At 40.3% G+C, this 19,118-nt stretch overlaps 1 protein-coding gene across 3 annotated transcripts in view; it reads right to left on the minus strand.

Annotated features, from left to right (window-relative positions):
- Window positions 1–16,915, minus strand: part of NPNT (nephronectin) — a gene marked incomplete at its 3' end in the record, with an annotated part of 79,034 nt that extends 62,119 nt beyond the window's left edge. For 2 of the 3 annotated variants that reach the window (XM_080696993.1, XM_080696992.1), the window contains exons 1-2: window positions 16,866–16,894; window positions 15,234–15,334 (exon numbers count right to left, since the gene is read on the minus strand). Of the gene's footprint in view, window positions 1–1,986; window positions 2,038–15,233; window positions 15,335–16,865 lie in introns of all 3 variants that reach the window. The other variant, XM_080696991.1, reaches the window with a different exon arrangement.
- Between the last annotated feature and the right edge of the window lie 2,203 nt (window positions 16,916–19,118).

The raw sequence follows: 19,118 nt of genomic DNA on the forward strand, positions 1-19,118 counted from the left end.
ATCTTTCTTGTTTTAGAATCACGGAAGGCATAAGAACCAATCATCTTACCAAATTGAATTCCTGAAAAGTAAGGGCCAAGGTTTCATTAATCTTTTTTATCTTCCCAGCCCCTAACTCGGCTCTTGGCCTCTACGAGCTCTCAGATGTTTGCCAGATAAATCACAAAACTCTAAATGTCAGTGCTCCACAATTCCATTCTATTTCCTTCTAGTTCCTTCTCCAAGTTCAAACACTGGTAGATAACCGCAACTGTTCTACTCTGAGGTTTGGGGATAAATATCACTAGAGGGATAGGGAAGAAATGTTGCAGGACCCCAGAAAGCTGGCCAAGAAAAGGTTTATTTTAGAAATGAATATGTGGGGAAATAATTTTCTTCTTCCAACTAGGCATAGTAAACAAAATGTATCTGAAAACTCTTTATACGAGGTAGCCTATGATAGACTCTCGTAAAACATGGCTCAGAGGCTGGGCGTGGTGGCGCACGCTTGTAATCCCCGCGCTTGGGAGGCAGAGACAGGAGGATCGCGCAGGTTCAAAGCCAGTCTCGCAGGCGTAAGAGACCCTGTTTCAAAAATATAAAATAGGTCTGGGAGTGTAGCCCGGAGGAAGAAGGGCTTCCAGGAACCCCAGAACCACCAAAAAAACCAAAACAAAACAAAACAAAAAACACGGCTCAGAAGTCTCCACTGTATTCTCTATATTAACCACAAGTAAGTAAGAGCAAACAGTCATCTAGAAGTGTTCCAGAGGAAGTTTTCTTCTTATGGCAGCAGCAACCTTGCAAAGCATGTTTAAAGATGAGAAAATCCTGGCTTGAAAAAGTGAAATAGAAAGTTGTTTCTCGTAGCTGATAAGTCACAGAAACAGGTCCTGAACTAAATCTGTCCCTGAGAAAATGCACAAGCTGGTCTATCTTCAGCGCAGCTCCCTGAGCGTCCCCGGCCCTGCTAGCCAGTCGTGTCATTGTTAGTATTACATACATGTAATGAGTCTCTCGGAGCTAAGCGACTCTTTAATTTTCTAATACTATTAATTTTATTCCTGAATATTTTTTTAATTAAAAGCCTACCTTAAAAACATTTTTTATGACGTGATGGTTTCTTTCTTTCTTTCTTTCTTTCTTGCTTTCTTTCTTTTTTGGTGGTACTGGGGTTCCTGGAAGCCCCTCTACCTCCGGGCTACACTCCCAGACTCATTTTATACTTTTTTATTTTTGGAAACAGGGTCTCTTAAACTAGCGCGGCTGGCTTCAAACCTGCGCCATCCTCCTGTCTCCGCCTCCCAAGCGCGGGGATTACAAGCGTGCGCCACCGCCCGGCCATGATGGTATCTTTCACCAATGAGTTTTCAAAGTACATTGTCTTCTTGGAACCAATTCCACTAAATGTTAGAATTTCATATAACACACCAAAATTTCCCACTAAAATGTCATAAGATTATATGTTAAGTGATATTACTTCTGCCCAAAATATGTTAAACAAGGACTTTTTAATGTGCCCAAGCAATAGCATGAGTATTCATTGATGCTATTAGATAGCTTATACATTTTATACAGTAAAAATATTTCTTACCTGAATTGTTCCATGGAGAAATAATGAATATGAAACAATTCCCTCAGGTTAATGATAGACTTGTGTTAGTAATTTTATTTGGTGGACTTTGATTTTTATAGTTGCTTCTTTAAGTATTAAAATATAAACTCTCCTTTAGGTTAGAATGAAGGTCAATTTATTAGATTCATAAAACAAGAGACAGGAATTATAAACTGGAATGGGAAAGTTTAATGTAATAACTGAGTTAAAATTAACTTAGTATAAGTAGAAACAAAATAAGGACATCTCTAAGTGATACAGTTTTTTCCAAAAAAGAAACTCAAAAACACAACTAATGTTTTGTTTATAGATTTATAAAGTTATTATTTAGAAGTTATGTCTTTCAAGACATAGATTAGCCAAAGTTATTTCAAGAAATATGATCATCTAACCTTTGAGCTGGCACCTTATCCTGGCTATTCTCTGCCTTAAGACGTAGAAAGCTGCAAAACAAATGTCCAAAAAAAGAAATTCCAGATCTTTTCTCTGTAAGGAGGCTGGACTTGGGTATTTATCAACTTGTTACATTCCCGGAGACTTACACACATTCAACTTTCACTGCTTTTCTGAAACAAAAAAAAAAGTCTAGGACATGTTTAAAATAGTAATATTTTAGTCACCATTTTGTTATTTAAAAACAGTTTGCAACAAAAATCTTAACCAATAATTGAAGTTATGCTATTCTTCTATAGTTCAAATTTTTATTAAAATACTCAGACCTTCTGTGACATTGTATTTTCCAATCCAATTTTTCATTTTCACAGTATTACTTTTTGGTTCCTAGAGACAGTATCCTTTTATTTTAATGGTTATTGGACAAAACATCTGAAAAAAATTAAAACTTGTCATCAATTAGTAACAAAGGCTGGTAGTTTTGATACATCTTTACTTACCTGCTTCTTATATAGTGTATGTTTCCTTTTCTCTTCAACTTTTAAAGGAAATATTAAGATTTTTTTCCTTCTCTTTCACAGCAAATTTTTTCTTGCATGGCTGCTTTGGTTGTCAATAGCAACAAGAATTAACAGTGAAAGCTCAGCCGAAAGTTTCACTTGAAGATGCATAAATAACCAGCTAGATAAAAGTAAAGGTCAGAAACTTGAAACACTACTAATAGTGTTTGACCAGCCTAAAATCCTAGAGGTAAGGGAAAAGATTATTTTATCTCTTGAATTAATGTCTTCCCTCTTTAAAGCATAAAATATTCTCTTTAACATATAATCTTTTGTGAATTTGTCTAATTTTAAATTAGATATGAAGTCTTCTTTTGGGTAATAGAGGAATAAAATATCTAGGTCAAACTTTATTGAGGCAATAAGTTTACTTTGCTCTAGAATGTTTTCCTCTGGTTGTTTTTTGGGGTGTGTGTGTGTGTGTGTGTGTGTGTGTGTGTGTGTGTGTGTGTTACTAGAGACTGAACTAGGGACATTCTATCTCTGAGCTACACTCCCAGCCCTATTTGATTTATTTTTGTTTTGAAACATAGTGTCACCAGATTGCTGAGAGTCTTGCAATCCTCCTGTCTCAGCTTCCCAAGTACTGGGATTACAGGCATACAGCATTGTGCTTGATAGATTGCTCTGTATTTTGAAAGACATACATTACATTTGCTTGCTAAACATTTTTATTTTTTTATGTTGGTTAGTTTTATAACATTAATATTCTGTTTTATGTTTTTTTTAATTTTAAAAGAACTCACCATTTCTGGATATTTACATATTTCTTAAAATTGAATAATGAAACATATCAGGTCTAATCTAAGCAAACAGCCAAAAATAAATCAAAACAAATTGTAATCTGAATCACATTTTAAAGAAAATTGTTTATGATTACTATTATGCATGAGAAAGAAAAATATAAAAGGATACCGTTTCTTTAGTACTTTTTAATTGCCAATTTCAAATAATCAAATTTATCATGAAAATATTTTAAATATTTTAAACAAAGGTAAAAAGTCAATAAAGAATAGCAAACATCATTATTTTCTAATTAGCTGTATTAGTACTAAGCAGCCAAAACAGTTCTGTATAGTTTCCTTCTTATAATATCCAGGTTATAGTTTTTTCTACTTAACATAAATTAACCTCAACATATGGAGATTAAGTACATTAATGATATAAATATATACACCTGTTAGTACTTCTAGCATAAAATATTAACCAATATCCAATACTTAATATTTTACATTTTAAAAACTGTACAAAACTGCATTTTGAAATGAAGAAATATTAGACCTAAAACAGATTACCTCCAGAAAGTTTCTGGGTTCTATTCTCTACTGATAGTGAGGAAATTTTCGTACACAACCATTAGCACAATTTTTGAACAATTGCCAAAAATAAGTTCCCTACATGCATTTATTGTGGTTTAGTGGAGAAACCTAACATGGATTTAGTAGTAGCATATAATATAGAAAAATCTGTTTCATTTCTTCTGATAACCCATTTCTCTATAGCCACTATAAAACAGCATATGAATAAATACATGCAACCCTGCCTGCAAAGCTACTCAATTAGAGCTTGGGGCTCTAGAGCTCTCCTGCAGCTCGCCCAAGGACCACTGCTTCTGTCCCTCTGAGGGCTCAGAAATAGTATGCACTTTACGTGGTTTAATAAATGTTGATCATTCTATGAAGTTGTGATGGAGCAAGAAAACTAGATTATTAGTTTTCTCAACTTTTCTTGCCTGCTAAAACCAGGTTTGTAGATTTGGAGATAATCCTGAGATTTGGATAATGTTAAAGAAAATGAAGGACAAGAAACCTTAAGGCATTAAACTTTCTTTTTATCCAAAGGCATGTCTATCCTCTCCTACATACTTGAATTGACTGGAAAGGATTATATGTCCAGATGTTTGGCCAACTATAACCTTTGGAAGGAAAAAAATAGCATGCTATAGACAGAGACTGTTGATGCAGGTACCATGTAGCTGAAACTGGAGATGCACAGCTTCTTAAACAAGCAGCAGGTGACACAGGCACCCCTTGCAGGTGACAAATGCCAGTTACATGCACAAAAGGGGAAAGTCTGCCCTCACACTGCAGTTCTACCTCCCAGCCTTAACCATCAGCTCCATCAGCTTTGGAGATACACACACACACACGCACGCATGCACGCACGCATATATGTATTTTCAAAAGAGCTCTTCATATCCCAACCTTAAATTTTATGTTTTTCATTGTCAAAGAGTTGGTACTACCTTAGAAAACTCTACTAATTCTATAGTTATTTTCTATAATTTTGCAACATATACCTTTGGGATCTTTCACTGAAAATGAATTTGATCTCTGATTTATGAATATAAAGATGAAGTTTTTTGAAAAGCAGCATTGCATTTGGAAAAATATTCCCCCTACCACAAATTTAAACTGTGATGACATTAATTTTTAAAATTTAAAAGAAATCATTGTCATTGATAAAAGATAATTTTAACCTTGTGATCTGATGAGGTTACAATAGGAAGTATTCATTTTGGAGAATTTATATCATTAATCTATAGAACAGCTAAAGAAGTACTGACCAAATGAAGTATGTTATTTTAAAATTTAGTTGACTTTTTGATGGGTGTGGTGGCACATGCCTGTAATTCCATTACTTAGGAGGCAGAGACAGGATGCATCTTTGAGATTAGCCTCAGCAACCTAGCAATGCTCTCAAGTAACTTAGTAAAACCCTGTTTTAAAATAAAAGATAAAATAGGGCTGGAATGTGGCTCATAAGTAAAATGTCCCTGGGTTCTATTCCCAGTTATCTCTCTCTCTCTCTCTCTCTCTCACACACACACACACACACACACACACACACACACACACACACCAGTTGACTTTTTATTTTTGACATGCAAACCACTTAAAGCAAATCCTTAGAAGCAAATCTAAAGCTCCCTGGAATCTAGTACCTATCAAAGCTGTGTTCAGCCTTTAGTTAATATATAGCAAAAAAAAAAAAAATGAGGGCTTCTAATAAAAAATATATAGAAAAAAACTTATTCTCCAAAACCAACTACTATGATCTAAAGCTAAAAAATCATTTAGATTCTTCATATCTGTTCCCTTCTATCAGAGTTAAGAATAACAAGCTGGTATAACAGTTTTATCAGAGTAAAATTAAACTAAGATTCCTCACAGAATCTATTCCTTACAGAATAATATGGAATGAATAAAGAGATGTCTATCATATTGGCCAAAGACCTCTTTGCTTCTCCTATGGAGACAGGGTACTTGCTCTGGCTAGATATAGAATGGCCCCTAAAATCTCATGTACTAATGCTCAGTGCTGATATAATTAAGTCATGAGGGTTGTAATCTCAGCAGAAGAAAAATCCATTGTGATGGGTTTACTGGGTGGTAACCTAGGCAGGCAGGGTATGGATGAAGAAGGTGGGTCCCTGGGGCTGTGGCCTTGGGGACCGTGCCTGGGGCTTTGATTTTCCTTGCTGCTTTTCTCTTTCTTGCTTCTGGCCTCCATGATGTGAGAGCAGAGCCTTGCTCTCTCACTTTATTAGCTCCCTGCCAGTATCTTCTGAGCTCTAAAGATCCGGCCTGTCATAGACTGAATTCTGGAATTTCCAAAAACTATGAGGAATAACTCTTCCTCCAAGTGTGTGCTCAGTTATTTTGGATTATAGCAGTAAGAGTGTTGAGAGGAACCACTCTATTGTACTGATGCCCTCTCAGGACACACACTGACTTGGCTTTTATTAAATTATTAACACTTGGGCTTTGTAGATTTTTTAAAAGAAATATATGGTGGAGTAGAAAGAAATAGATTAATTGTCCAAGAGTTTATGTACATCGGGATTTCAAGTTCCCTTTCATTGTCTCTTCAGGAGTTCATGAGAATCAGCCCTTCCTCAGACTTCTATAAAAAGAAGACTTAAGTTTCGGTACCAGGTAATGGACCAGTATTTTCAATAGGTTCTGCTGGTCATCTATTTAGGCTTAAATGCTTACATAAAAGAACCCTCTGTGAAATCCAAGTGGAGTAGGAAAACAAGTAAGACTCTCTGTGACTCCTTTGCACACCTATAACAGTCAGGAGCTTTGGGGAAATCAGGACTCGGCAAGGATTCTGTTGCTCCTGATACTGGTAATAGCATAAGTAGAATAAATGATGCCCAGAAGTAGTGTTTGTGTCTGCCCTCCACACCCTAAAATTTGCATATAAATGAATAAGTGCAAAGTGAAACTGAGATAAGCTTATATAATGATATTCACTGAGTACAAATTATATATTAAAAAAGTTCCCACTGATTTCTTTGAAGAACCTACTTATACTGAAACCCAGGGGATGCCAATCCTCACTGCATTCACAGTGCCTCTATCCACTCCATCAACTGCTCACTGGTGCGTAAAATATGTAGACTAAAACATAAGCAAGGACTGGCCTTTCACCTAAAAAAAAATAACACAGCAAGCTTTAGGACCACAATGAGTGATACCAACTTGAAACTGTCTTGTTTAACCTGGAATTTTCTGTTCAAAGCCATATACAACTTAACCATCAGAGCTAGATATTTAAGTTGAACCATCAAAAAGTTAATGACAGCCGGGCGTGGTGGCGCACACTTATAATCCCTGCACTTGGGAGGCAGAGACAGGAGGATCGCGCAGGTTCAAAGCCAGCCCTGCTGGCTTGAGACCCTGTTTCCAAATAAAAAAGTGTAAAAATAGGTCTGGGAGTGTAGCTCAGAGGTAGAAGGGTTTCCAGGAACCACAGTACCTCCAAAAAAAAAAAAAAGGTAACTACACAGATAATGTTTCTTAAACTACATATAGACTGCTTTTCATGAACTGTAAGGCATCATCTTATGTGGCAGGATCTTCTATAAAACAGCTTTTCAAAACCACTGTTGGCTTTATCTTGGGGATGCTTCAGGTACCCTTCCACTCTGCTACTCACTCTCTCCCCCTCACTGTAAAGGGTCACATGTAAGTCTACTTTTATAACCACATGTAGCAAAAGTCATATTGTTTTACCCCAAGTAACTGGTTTGCTTTTTCCTAACAAAAAACATAAGTTATATAAGTAATACACTCCATTTTGGCCTGGGGATGTCGCTCAGCACTGGAGTGCTAGCCTACCATGTGCAAGGCCCTGCTTTATCACTTGCCTTTTCCTTTGGCTACTGGACACGAAGAACAAAATGACAAGACATATTCAGTTTTTTTTTATGGCTTACATAGCTGCATTTTCTTTTCTTTTCTTTCTTTTTTTCCTTTTGTGGGTCTGGGGATGGAACCCAGAGGCATATGACCCTGCCCTATTTTTTATTCTTTATTTTGAAACAGGGTCTCACTAAGTTGCAGAGCGCCTAACTAAGTAGCTGAGGCTGTCCACAAACCTCCGATCTCAGCCTCCGGAATGCTGGGATTACAAGTGTGTGTCACCACGCCCGGCTCATAGCTGCATTTTCAAAGGCCTCCTACCAACATCTTATTTTACCCCTTTTTTTCTCCCTCTTGCCCTTAATCCTATCACATTCTGGACATGAGATTGCCAGAGCCTTGAGCCAACACTAGTGCTTTATCCAGTCTTTTCTATTAAACTACTTATCATGAGTAAAAACCCACTAGCCAATTGATCAAAACTACAAATGTATATGCCACTGACTTAATTTAAAAATGTGCCACGCAGAAATAGTAGAACCCATGAAAAACAACATCTTTCAACACTATGGTCAAGGTTATTTTACATTTGTGTTCATAGAAAATTAGAATCAACCTACACACATAAGAGACTTTTTAATAAATTATGTATAGCTATACAATGAAATATTATAAATACATAAAAAGTAAGGTGGATTTTCATGTACAGATGATAAAAATAACCTTTAAAATGTACTGTTAAAAAAAAGAGAAAAGGTACTCTACAGTGTATAGAGTATGCCTTGATATGTATAAGACAAGTATGCAGCAGGGGTGATGTATAGGGATTTATCCATATGTATGTAAAATATTTTTCAAAGGTACACACATAGAAAATATTTATTTTCCTGAGAAGAGTTATTTGAAGAAGTGAATGTATTTTTTCTTACAAATATAAACTAATATTTTAGAAAGACTGATGAGAAAGAGTCATGAATCTACACAAAATTGACAGAAAAAGGAAAAGTGCCTGATTGTGGGAGGTGAGACAGTAATGAGGGGTGAGCCTTCTTCTCTCCCATAACATAATTGAAGATCCAATTCTTGTGTTGCATATCTTCCCTTACTCACTGTAGGATACTGCCTGTCACCTCCAAAGTATGCTACGGATTCAGCTGACTCGAAATACACAGAATATAACCAAGCACGGTGGTGGGTGCCTGTAATCCCAGTATTTGGGGACCTGAGACGGGAGGATACAAGGTTTGAGGCCAGCCTCAGCTGTATCGCAAGACTTTTCAACAGTCTAGTGAAATCTTGTTTCAAAACAAAACAAACAAAATTTAAAAAGGAATGGGGGTGGAATTTAGAGTTAGAAGGCCTGATTGTCCCTGGGTTCAATCCCCAGAACACACAAAAGTAAAACATGAGCCGAGCATTGTGGCACACACTTGTAATCCCCACGCTTGGGAGGCTGAGACAGGAGGATCGTGCAGGTTTGGAGGCAGCCTCGGCTGGCTTAAGAGACCCTGTTTCCAAATAAAATATAAAATAGGTCTGGAGTGTAGCCTGGAGGTAGAAGGCCCCTGGGTTCTATCCCCAGTACCACCAAAAAAAGAAAGAAAAAGAAAAAAGAAAAGAAATAAAAAACATAAATATTTTTGGAAGCTGACAAGAAGTTTCCAAGGAACAGACACAATGTTGTTTGTGGGGCCACCAGCACTTCCTTGGTCCTGGTGTGCACCTGCCCTGCACATCCAAGCAGCATGTCCCTGGGGCAGGTATGTGAGGACACATCCAACAGCTGAACTCAGAGACTGAAGTGTGTCTCCTTCCTTGGCCTGATCTTCCAGTTTGAGAAGTATTGAAATTTCTAGTCCATGAAGGTTAAGACCTGCCCAGATTAACTTGATGAGGGGAATCTCAGGAAATGAGTGGACTTGATAGTATTATAAAGGTCAATTCTAATCAGGGAAAAGAATGAAAGAACAAAGCAATTTCTGTGAAACTTAACTTTGAAGACTACACTTACTCAAAAATTACCTGTATGAAAAGGTCAAGCGTCTTCAACACAGCTTTTAGCTTGAAATCTGCATTCCAAGACCACTTGAAGTTACTTAAAGTACATGGTGTTCTTACACAACCTTTCAAGGGAGGTGGTAGTTGAATAATCTTCATCAAAAATCATACTTCCTAAGGATTTGGGGATTCAGGTTCAGTGCCCAAAGTAATTATAAAACGATTCACTGCCTTGCTTTTATTCCTAGCTCAAAAATAACCCCAAATGAAACCAAAAAACCCAACCTGACTCTGCATTCTTACTCCAAGAGAAGGGGGGTAAACTAAAAATGTAGGACAATGAAACATACCCAGCTCCCATAGGTGAGCCTGAGAACCTTACTAGCAATCTCTAATTTAGTTCTGATCAGCACACCCCTCCACAGACTCCCCGTTATTCCTGGGGTTACATATGATAGACAGATATAAAAAGATGCTTTATGTGTAAGAAACTAATTTATATTGAATAGAAGTTGCAGTAGCTGTTGACTACATATAGAAAGGCATGTACTAGGTGTAACCTCTGTGTGTGGGGAACACTGTATGTGGCTTTCCAAGTTGATTTCAAAATGTCTGATTTAAGGGCAGTACTACTTTATTCATAATTCTTTTCAATGTCCATAATCACTAGTCAGTAATTGCATCATCAAAGTAAAATTATTTAACAAATTCCAAAATAACTTCAGAATGAACTACTATCTCACAATCCCTATGTTTTGTTAATCTATATGTTTATTTAAAGCTGGTAAGAATCTAAACTTTTCACCTTACATGGCATTGGTATTGTAGCCTTTACTAACCTCAGGGACAAGGTACGTAAAAATGAGATTTAGAGATAATAAAGGGAATACAATCTGTAGGTATGAGTTTATATCTTTTCAAAATCCCCAGCAGAATCATAACAAAACAATTGCCTTTTCCCTTTTCTTAAGGATGAATGATACAAACCCATCTTAACTCATACCATTTCCTTTAGAAACTACATATTATTTACTGACAAAGAACTCAGAAACTGAATAGCTTTGATGAAACCCAGAACTAGTTATATTTTTAATTTTTCCCCACATCTCTAGAGAACACTTTCAACAACAATGCTATTATCATAAAGCAATCATACACCTAAATCTCCAAATAAACAAAAAGACATCCATGCACAAACTCAATTTGTAGATCCCATATATTTCTTTCTCTATTGAGGGTGTTATCAGATAGAGTTTACAGTTGTGATATACCTTAGAAATTTGCTTGTAAAGTAAGAAAACTATAGTTAAAAAATGCTAGCTAGCTAACCAGATACAAAAGTGAGAGCTTAAACTCAGGTGTCTCAAACTATCTAGCGCTTTGAGAACTGTTTACACAGCACACACAGCTTTCTAAAACAAAGTACGCAAGTTATAAGACATCTCTATTACAGAAGTATTCATAGAGTTGAAAGAGAGAAATAGTTGATCCAACTAAAATGAAATGTGCCTTTAAGATGACTGAAAAACCAAGGAGCCAAACAATTACATTTTAGGAAACAGAAATATTTTGCAACAATCTGGGTGATTATGGTGCTCTATGCTGTGAATGTGTGAACCTAATAAGAAAGTTTCACTTGACAAGAAAAAGCCATATTAAGATTCAATAAAAGCAAAGCCCAAGACAAATAGAAAATCAAAACTAAAATTTTCAATATACAAGAGATCTATTTGAGTCAAGAACACAAAACAGAGAATCAAAGAATAGAAAGAAACCGAGGGTATGACCTACAAAAGAACTATAAAAACACAACCTGCCTATTTCTGGAAAGGATCATGCTTTCCCAGCAGGGTAGGAATGTTGGGATAGAGTATTGGGTGGAACAGGCAGGAAGGAGACAGATTCTATGCCCGTTTGGGTAACATCGCTGGTCTGTCTTTTCTTAATCCCAGAAGAAAGGATGGAAAGTCCCCAGACTGGATGTGGCTTGGTGGCCAGACACAGTACGACGGAAGGGGAGGTCCAGCAACCCTAGCTCCTTGCAAGGCTAATCTTCACAAACAAGTCCATGAGGAGCAGCAAGGGAAAATGAAATGCAGCATGTTTTTGTGGGTATGTATTTTGGATTCCTGTGAATATTAGGTCAAAACGTCTCACAAATGTTCTACCAAATGGAATAGACACTCACCAAAGGGTCACACACTAGGGAATAAAACCTAAAAGACATATCTCCCACCTTCTAGGAGATAACAGACAGGTTCTAGTCACAGGTGGGAATCCTTTTCTTTTGCTTTGTTGGTGCTGTTTTGAAGGAAGATTCTAAAATGAGTCAGTCATTCAGGGAAAAGAGCTCAGCTCATCTAAGGGTCAGAAAGCCAAAAATATTTCTTGGCCTTAAATTTCCTAGAAGTTATTTAGAATTTTTATAGGTAATCCATTAGTAGATTTAACTGCTATAGAATAACAAGGCATTTTCCTTGAAGATATCCCATTCATCCCACAAGCTTCCTGTTGGTACCATTCCAGCTCTGAGTTGACCTCTCACCCCTACATTCCTCTACCTGCTTATATCAAAACAGAGACACTCAGAACTGAACTGACAAGAGGCATTCGGGCAGGCTAAGATTCCAGAAAACTAAAACACAGGGAAGAACACATCCATCTCTGAATTTATTTTAACAACCTTGCCATCTTCAGCTTTAGTGGTGAAGAATCTTTTGGCCCTTTCTGAAGTTAAAGGAATTTCATTATATTAAAACACAGAACCATGGCATATATATATTTGGTGGTACTGGGGTTCCTGGGAACCCTTCTACCTCCAGGCTGCCATTCCCACATTCCCAGACCTATTTTATACTTTTTATTTGGAAACAGGGTTTCTTAAGCCAGCGCAGCTGGCTTTGAACAAGCGCAATCCTCCTGTCTCTGCCTCCCAAGCGCGGGGATTACAAGCGTGCGCTACCATGCCTGGCCCATGGCATCATTTTTAATTTGGGTAGTATTGATGTAAAAAGTACATCTACCACAACTAATAAGCAAAGAATCTAATAACACAGATATGTCCTTCCCACGATGCTGTTTCAGTAGCTGTGTTCCTTTACATTTCTTCAACTTTACCAAATACATATGTAGTATTTTCTCAGTGTCAAACATAGTTTTAAGTGCTTTTGAAATTATAATTCATTTAAACCTTGTTATATGTCCTTGAGGTATGTACTATTTTAGATTTGTTTTAGAAAATGCTGCGCAAAAAGCTGAATTACCTGCCCAAGGTCATACAGCTACAGAGGGGTGGAATCAGAATTCCAACGCAGGCAGCCTAGCAACAGAGTCCGTGTTGCTGTCTCTTATTGTTGGCTTTCAAACTTTCACCAAATCTATAAGCTGGGATGTGTGCAAATTCATTTACACATTCTAATAGCACTTCCAATTTATCAATTAACTCATGTCATATTGCCATTTCCTCAGATTCTTAAGGGATAACAACAGGGAAAAGGTAAATAAACACTAATCAAACACTATATCTGATCACTTTATATTCTTGCAAAAACAAAATGAAGGTATAAAAATAATAAAAGTATCCTATATCTGACAGAAAAACTACCATACAGAAATCAAGACACTAGAAACTCAACGTCTTGGATGGTTAACTTTTGTAATACCATCTTAGCTTTAAAATAACTGCACTGATTCAAATTCAGAATTTGCCGAGGTGAGTACATATCAGAGGAAACTTGATTACATGGTACAGAAAAAATAGAGCAGCTCCTAGAGGTGAATCCTGGGGAATTTCACCCTGAGGAGCCTCTCAGAGATCTGAGAAGCCTTCTCCTTGGAATTCTTTCCGCACACCTGGCAGAGCGCCTGCGCCCTAATCTCTGCCTCTGGGAAGGTGTGCTCCACTGCTGCCCAGGGCATTCTGCCAGAGCTGCCTTGTTGAGGTGGGGCTGGGAGACTGCACCAACCTCAAAGCACTTCAACAGTTGATTTGGGAGTTTCCTGCAAATTATAGCAGCAAAGGAGTAGGAGGAAACTGCCTCCACTCTTGCAGAGACTACCCACTTTTCACTTGGGAGGGGTGTGTTTATGCATTGGGACAGAAAGGGATCCTCACTTCACCCCTGGGTTATTTCAGCCTGATGCTTCCTCAAATTCCACACCTGTTGGCTTCCAGCTGTGCAAATACTTCTGACACTGTAGTATAACTGTCAGAAGACTAAATTCCACCAGGTATTATCATTCTTTCTGACCATCTTCCCATAAAACGTTGAGTAGACTAACCGGTGGGAACACAGCAGCTTGCCCAGCTCTTTTATTCACTACTCACTGGAAACTGGAGTTAGCACCATTTCCCATTCACAAGAGGCAATGGTCCTACTGTGCAAAGAGTCTAGTCTAGTGCTTGTACGTAGCAAGTGGACAAGCATTAGTCCCCTTTCCTACTCCCTGAGCAAAGAAAACACTAGAAGCACAATTGCAGTCAACCTGTGACTATCATTCTCCGTCTTCCACAAAGCTGAGGATAAATATCATGTGTACTCTTAAAAATTAAGATACCAGAGGAAAGTCCTACTTCTCCTAAACTTAAATTTACCTGACTCCTCACACTACCAACTCATCTCTCTGGCAGGCTCCTCCACAGCCTATTTGAAGATGTTTATTCCTCTAAGCCACATACTCATTACTAATAAAACATACTGCCCAATGTAGAACTCAGCTTGGTCTACATCCCCTGGCTGGATGTGTGTACCTCAAAAATTTCTATGATTATTTGGAGTGTTTATTTTTGTTTTTGTTTTGTGTTGTTGTTTGGCAGGAAGTATGGGATAAAGTTTTGATATCCAGATCCAGATAAAATTTGGGAGCAAAATTCCTAAATTTCTCAAGCATTTATGATATGACTGCATTTTACCATTCTCCATTTGATCATGAGGAGAAAAAAAAAAAAACAACCAGAAATCAGCATCCCGATTTAGCAACCTGAAGTGGACTACTTGTCCAACTTCTTTCAAATGATGCCTTTTCAGGTTTTTTTTTTTTTTTTTTTTTCTCGTATTATACTGGGTGGCCCATTTAGAATATTGTCAACACAACCTCTCTTCAAACAGAGCTTTGGGTCACTTTACACAACAGCTATGGTGAAGATTTTATAAGTGCTCTAAGGTTCTGAGTTTATTTAGTGTAAATACAGTCTAGACTCATTATCTTCCCCCATCTTAGAGCCTGGAGCAAAGAAAGGCTGAAAGCCTGATGAGCATACAGGAGCTGGAAATCTTTAAGGCACATGCTAAAACAAACACCTCCAGTGATGCTCTGGGAAGGACAGAGCAGGCTCCTTAATACAGGTGGTACAGGTTGGAAAGGGGAAGAATATCGTGGGAATTGTACCTGAAAACCCAGGCAAGATGGGGATAGCCAGGCCTTGCTCAGTAATCATATGTCTTTGATGTGTAGAGAGAAGCTATGGATGATGATGATGGAAAGCCCCACCTCCAGGACCTCCAGGGAACTGAAGAGCCCAGGCCTGATACTCACGTTGACACTGTCCCCACGACTGGCGAGCCCAGCCCCAGCAGCAGTCAATCCTCCCACCATATCGACATAGGCCAATTGAAGACACTATTTGCCTGGGCCACCTAACAAACAAGCAAACAAACAAACAAACAAACATTTAAAAATAAGCCAAGATGCGCTTGAGATTAAAATAATTTCCTTTGTTATTATTTTAGGGAAAAAATTCAAACCACACCCATCAATCTTCCACAAACTCCTTCCTGCTGAAATTTAATCATAAAACCCTTCAGCACACAGGGTAGGGGATAAAGAGGAAAGAGAAGATCCTGTCTTAACTTAAAGCAGCAGCTGCTAAAAGCAAGAATTCTCAAGGTTGCCACCCACAGGATGGCTTCTGAAGCTTGAAATAAAACATTTTTCAAAGATTTGCACCTGATATGGGGGGCATTTTGACTAATTTAGCATAAACTGAAAAGCATTAAATAATATTAACCATGTCGAAGCAGAAATTATTTCTGCCACATAAAGGGCAGGTGGGGGAAGGGGAAAAAGGGGAGGTCCCTCGACCAAATGAACAGCTTTTGGAGATATAATTGGGGGGGAAATAAGTCCCCCAGAGTGGGGGAATGTATTAGAAAAAGCCTATATAAAAGCAAAGGTTGTTTAAAGTGTAGCTGGCATCTCAAGTGTCCTTGTAGTTTGAAAGTTGCCTGTACCTGCAATTCGTGTTATTTTCCTCTCTAATGTAAATAAAGCTTAAAGAAAGTATACGATTTCAGGATACAGATTTATCACGAGGTTACACTTTGATACATTATTTGCTAAATTGTTTCCTGTTTAGATTCAAATTTGAGTGACTTTTCTTCCTCCAAAAAGATTGGCATTTTAATTGGCTGTTTTAGTCTTTTCTCTACAGGTACATTAAAAGCGTATGCAGACGCATGATGTATTTCTTGTAAATGTGTGTGCAAGAAATGCACAGCATACCCAGATGTGGGCAAAGAATTGCTTTTAAAAAGTAAAACAAAAAAGACCTAGCCTCTGTCTGCTACCTGTAACCTTTCCTTAAACTGTTTTTATCTTTTCGATTCCCTTTGCTTTACCTGTCCTGTCTGCCCCCAGGCCCAAAGTACAAAATACCCCGACTTTGCATTTCCTGGGCCAGGTGGCAGCCCAGCGCCGCGCTCTCCCCCTCCAGGTACCAGAAAGCCCGTCAACCGCGGATCCACGGTCCCAGGGTTGCAGGCAGGACAGGTGCAGCATCTGGGGCGCGGGGAGGGCTGGGGGCCCGGTGGCGGGGACCCCGCGGGGCTCCGGGCAGCAGCCGTCGGGGCTGAGCACCGCGCCTCCCGGGACCGAGCGGTGACAGCGCAGCCGACTAGCCCGGGCGCCCGGACCTGTCGGAGCATGCACGGCGGGCTCGCCCGGGTCGGAGCCGCACAGCGAAGCGCACACACGCTCACACACCCGTGCACACACCCATGCACACACACCCATGCACACACCCATGCACACCCATGCACACTCGTCCAGGAGCCCCAGCGGCCCCCGCTCGCGGCTCCGCTGGGCGCCGGACGGCTCGGGGCCGCTGCGGTCGGGGCCCCGCGGGGAGAGGGTCCGCAGACCGCATGGGTCCCGGGCGGGCGGCCTCACCTCCCGTCGAAGTCGGCGGCCGCCTGCAGGTAGAGCGCCCAGGCCAGCAGCAGCGCGGCCCGGGGGGCCATGGTGCGGGCGCTGCGCGGAGGCCGAGTCGCGGGAGCCTGCGGGGCGGCGGAGCAGTCTGCGGCCCAGGCCGCCCCCGCCCGCGAGGGGAGGAGGGAGGGGGAGGGAGGAGGAGGGAGGGGAGGGAGGGGCGCCTGCACCGCCGCCCCGCCCCGCAGCGCGGGAGGGAGCACGGGGAGGGGGCGCCCGCAAGTGGCCCCCGTCCCTGGGCGGGAGGGCGGGGCCGGCAGAGTCTCCCCCCCCCCCCTCCCCCAGGCGCTGGCCCGACTTAGGCAAATCAGCCGCGGCCAGCGCCGGGACGGTGTTTCCCGCACCCAGGGCGAAGGCTTTGAGACAGAAAATGTAACCAGTCGACACTTTTGTCTCCGCAGCTGAACCGCGCTCGGCTCCGCAGGGCGCTCCCGGCGCCGGGTCCTACCGGGACCCCTAGAAACCACTGTAGGTAATCAGTACTCTGTTGTTCCAGCGTAAAAAGTATCCTACTAAGGAACTATGTTCAAAATGAAACACACGATTGTCCTAAAAGGCCCGTTAAAGCACCCGAAGGGGCCATCACTCCTCAGACCCTCCCCGGGACGGCTCTCCGCCCGGGCACTCATTAGCTGTTTCCTCCTCTACACCCAGATATCTGCGTGGCTCCCACCTTCACCTGCTTGGTCTTCACTCAGTTGCCGCCTCTCTCGAGAAGGCAACCATGACCACTCTGTCTGTCTGTCTGTCTGTCTATTTAGTACTAGTGGTTGAACCCCAGCACTACCTCTAAGCTACCTCTGAGCCTCTCCCCTGTTTTAAAACAGGGCCTTCCTAAATTGCTGAGGCTGACTTCGAACATGTGATCTTCCTGTTTCAGCCTCCCAAGTACTGGGATTACAGTACCACACCCTGCCTGGACACTCTATTTAAAATTCTAAGTTGACCCCTCCCGATGCCCTCGGCTACTTTGTTTTTTTCTCCATATACTATTCCTATTATACTGAACAATTTATGTCTTCTTTGAATGCCTTCTTTCTGCTAGAATTCAAACTCTACAAGGGCCAGTGTCTGTTTAGTGCCCAGAACAGTGCCTGACACATAGTAGGTGCTTGTGAATGTCTGTTGAAGGAGTTTCTTACACAAGGTTTTTTCCTTCTCCATATTTTCTTTCTGAGGTTTCTGCAACTCCAAAATGTTAATGGAAAGTTCTGTGGCCGGGTGACCTTATACTATCCTGATCTCTTAGTGTGTGTAAAAACAGGAATTTTCTGCAAGAAAAGGAAAAATAATGGTTTCAACTTAAACGACTCTTTGATTTCCAACTTGTTTTCTGTTAGCAAAACAAGTTTCTATTTTAGTCTCAGGAAATATCCATGCCAATTCAGGCTTGGGACATTATTTTAGGCAAACAGCTTGGTGTCATCCATTTCAGATCTTTCTAATGAAGTCCAAAAATGTAGGAGTCAAAATACTTTTTTTTTTTTTTTGCAGGAAGTCAATTTTTTTAAAGTGTAATGTAGGCTTGGTTCCAGGCCCTGCCAACCATGCTTCGGTTGTTTTCTTTGTTTATTGGTTCCTGTATTGTATTTATACATAAGCCCACTATAGCAATGATCCTAAGGGCAAGTGTCAACCTACAGGCCAACAACCTGGAGACGGTGAGGAGGGAGGAAGAGGCACAGGAGAAGATGGGGTGAAGATCTGAAGCAAAAGTGTAACGCCCATCTGCAAGGCAGTCCCATCCTGCTAACATATTTTCTTTGGCCTACAATGTTCTCTCTTCATCTTCCTTCTTCCTTTGGACAACCCCCACTTACACACGAAGCCCCGACTTTCTGCTTGGCTGACTCCTGTGGTATGCACTTTACAACTTTACTACCCTTGAGAGTGGCTCTCGATGCACTATGTGGCCATTCCATTTCTACCACTCTCCATCCTTCAGGACGCTAGCCTAAGCAAAAGGAGGACCAGGGCCATGCCTGTCTTGCCGCTATAGCCCTTGTGCCCAAGCTGCAGTGTGGTAAGTGGTAAACAGATTGGATTAAGCCAGGTATGGTACACACCTGTAATCCTGGTCCTTGAGAGACTAAGACAAGAGTATCGTAGGTTCGTGGCCAGCCTCAGAGACTTAGTGAAGCCATCTCCAACTTACTGAGACCTTGTTTCAAAATTAAGATGTATGACTATAATACAACAATAAAAAAATTTTTT

This window comes from Muscardinus avellanarius, assembly GCF_963383645.1.
Source record: "Muscardinus avellanarius genome assembly, chromosome: 6".
NCBI classification, from domain to species: domain Eukaryota; kingdom Metazoa; phylum Chordata; class Mammalia; order Rodentia; family Gliridae; genus Muscardinus; species Muscardinus avellanarius.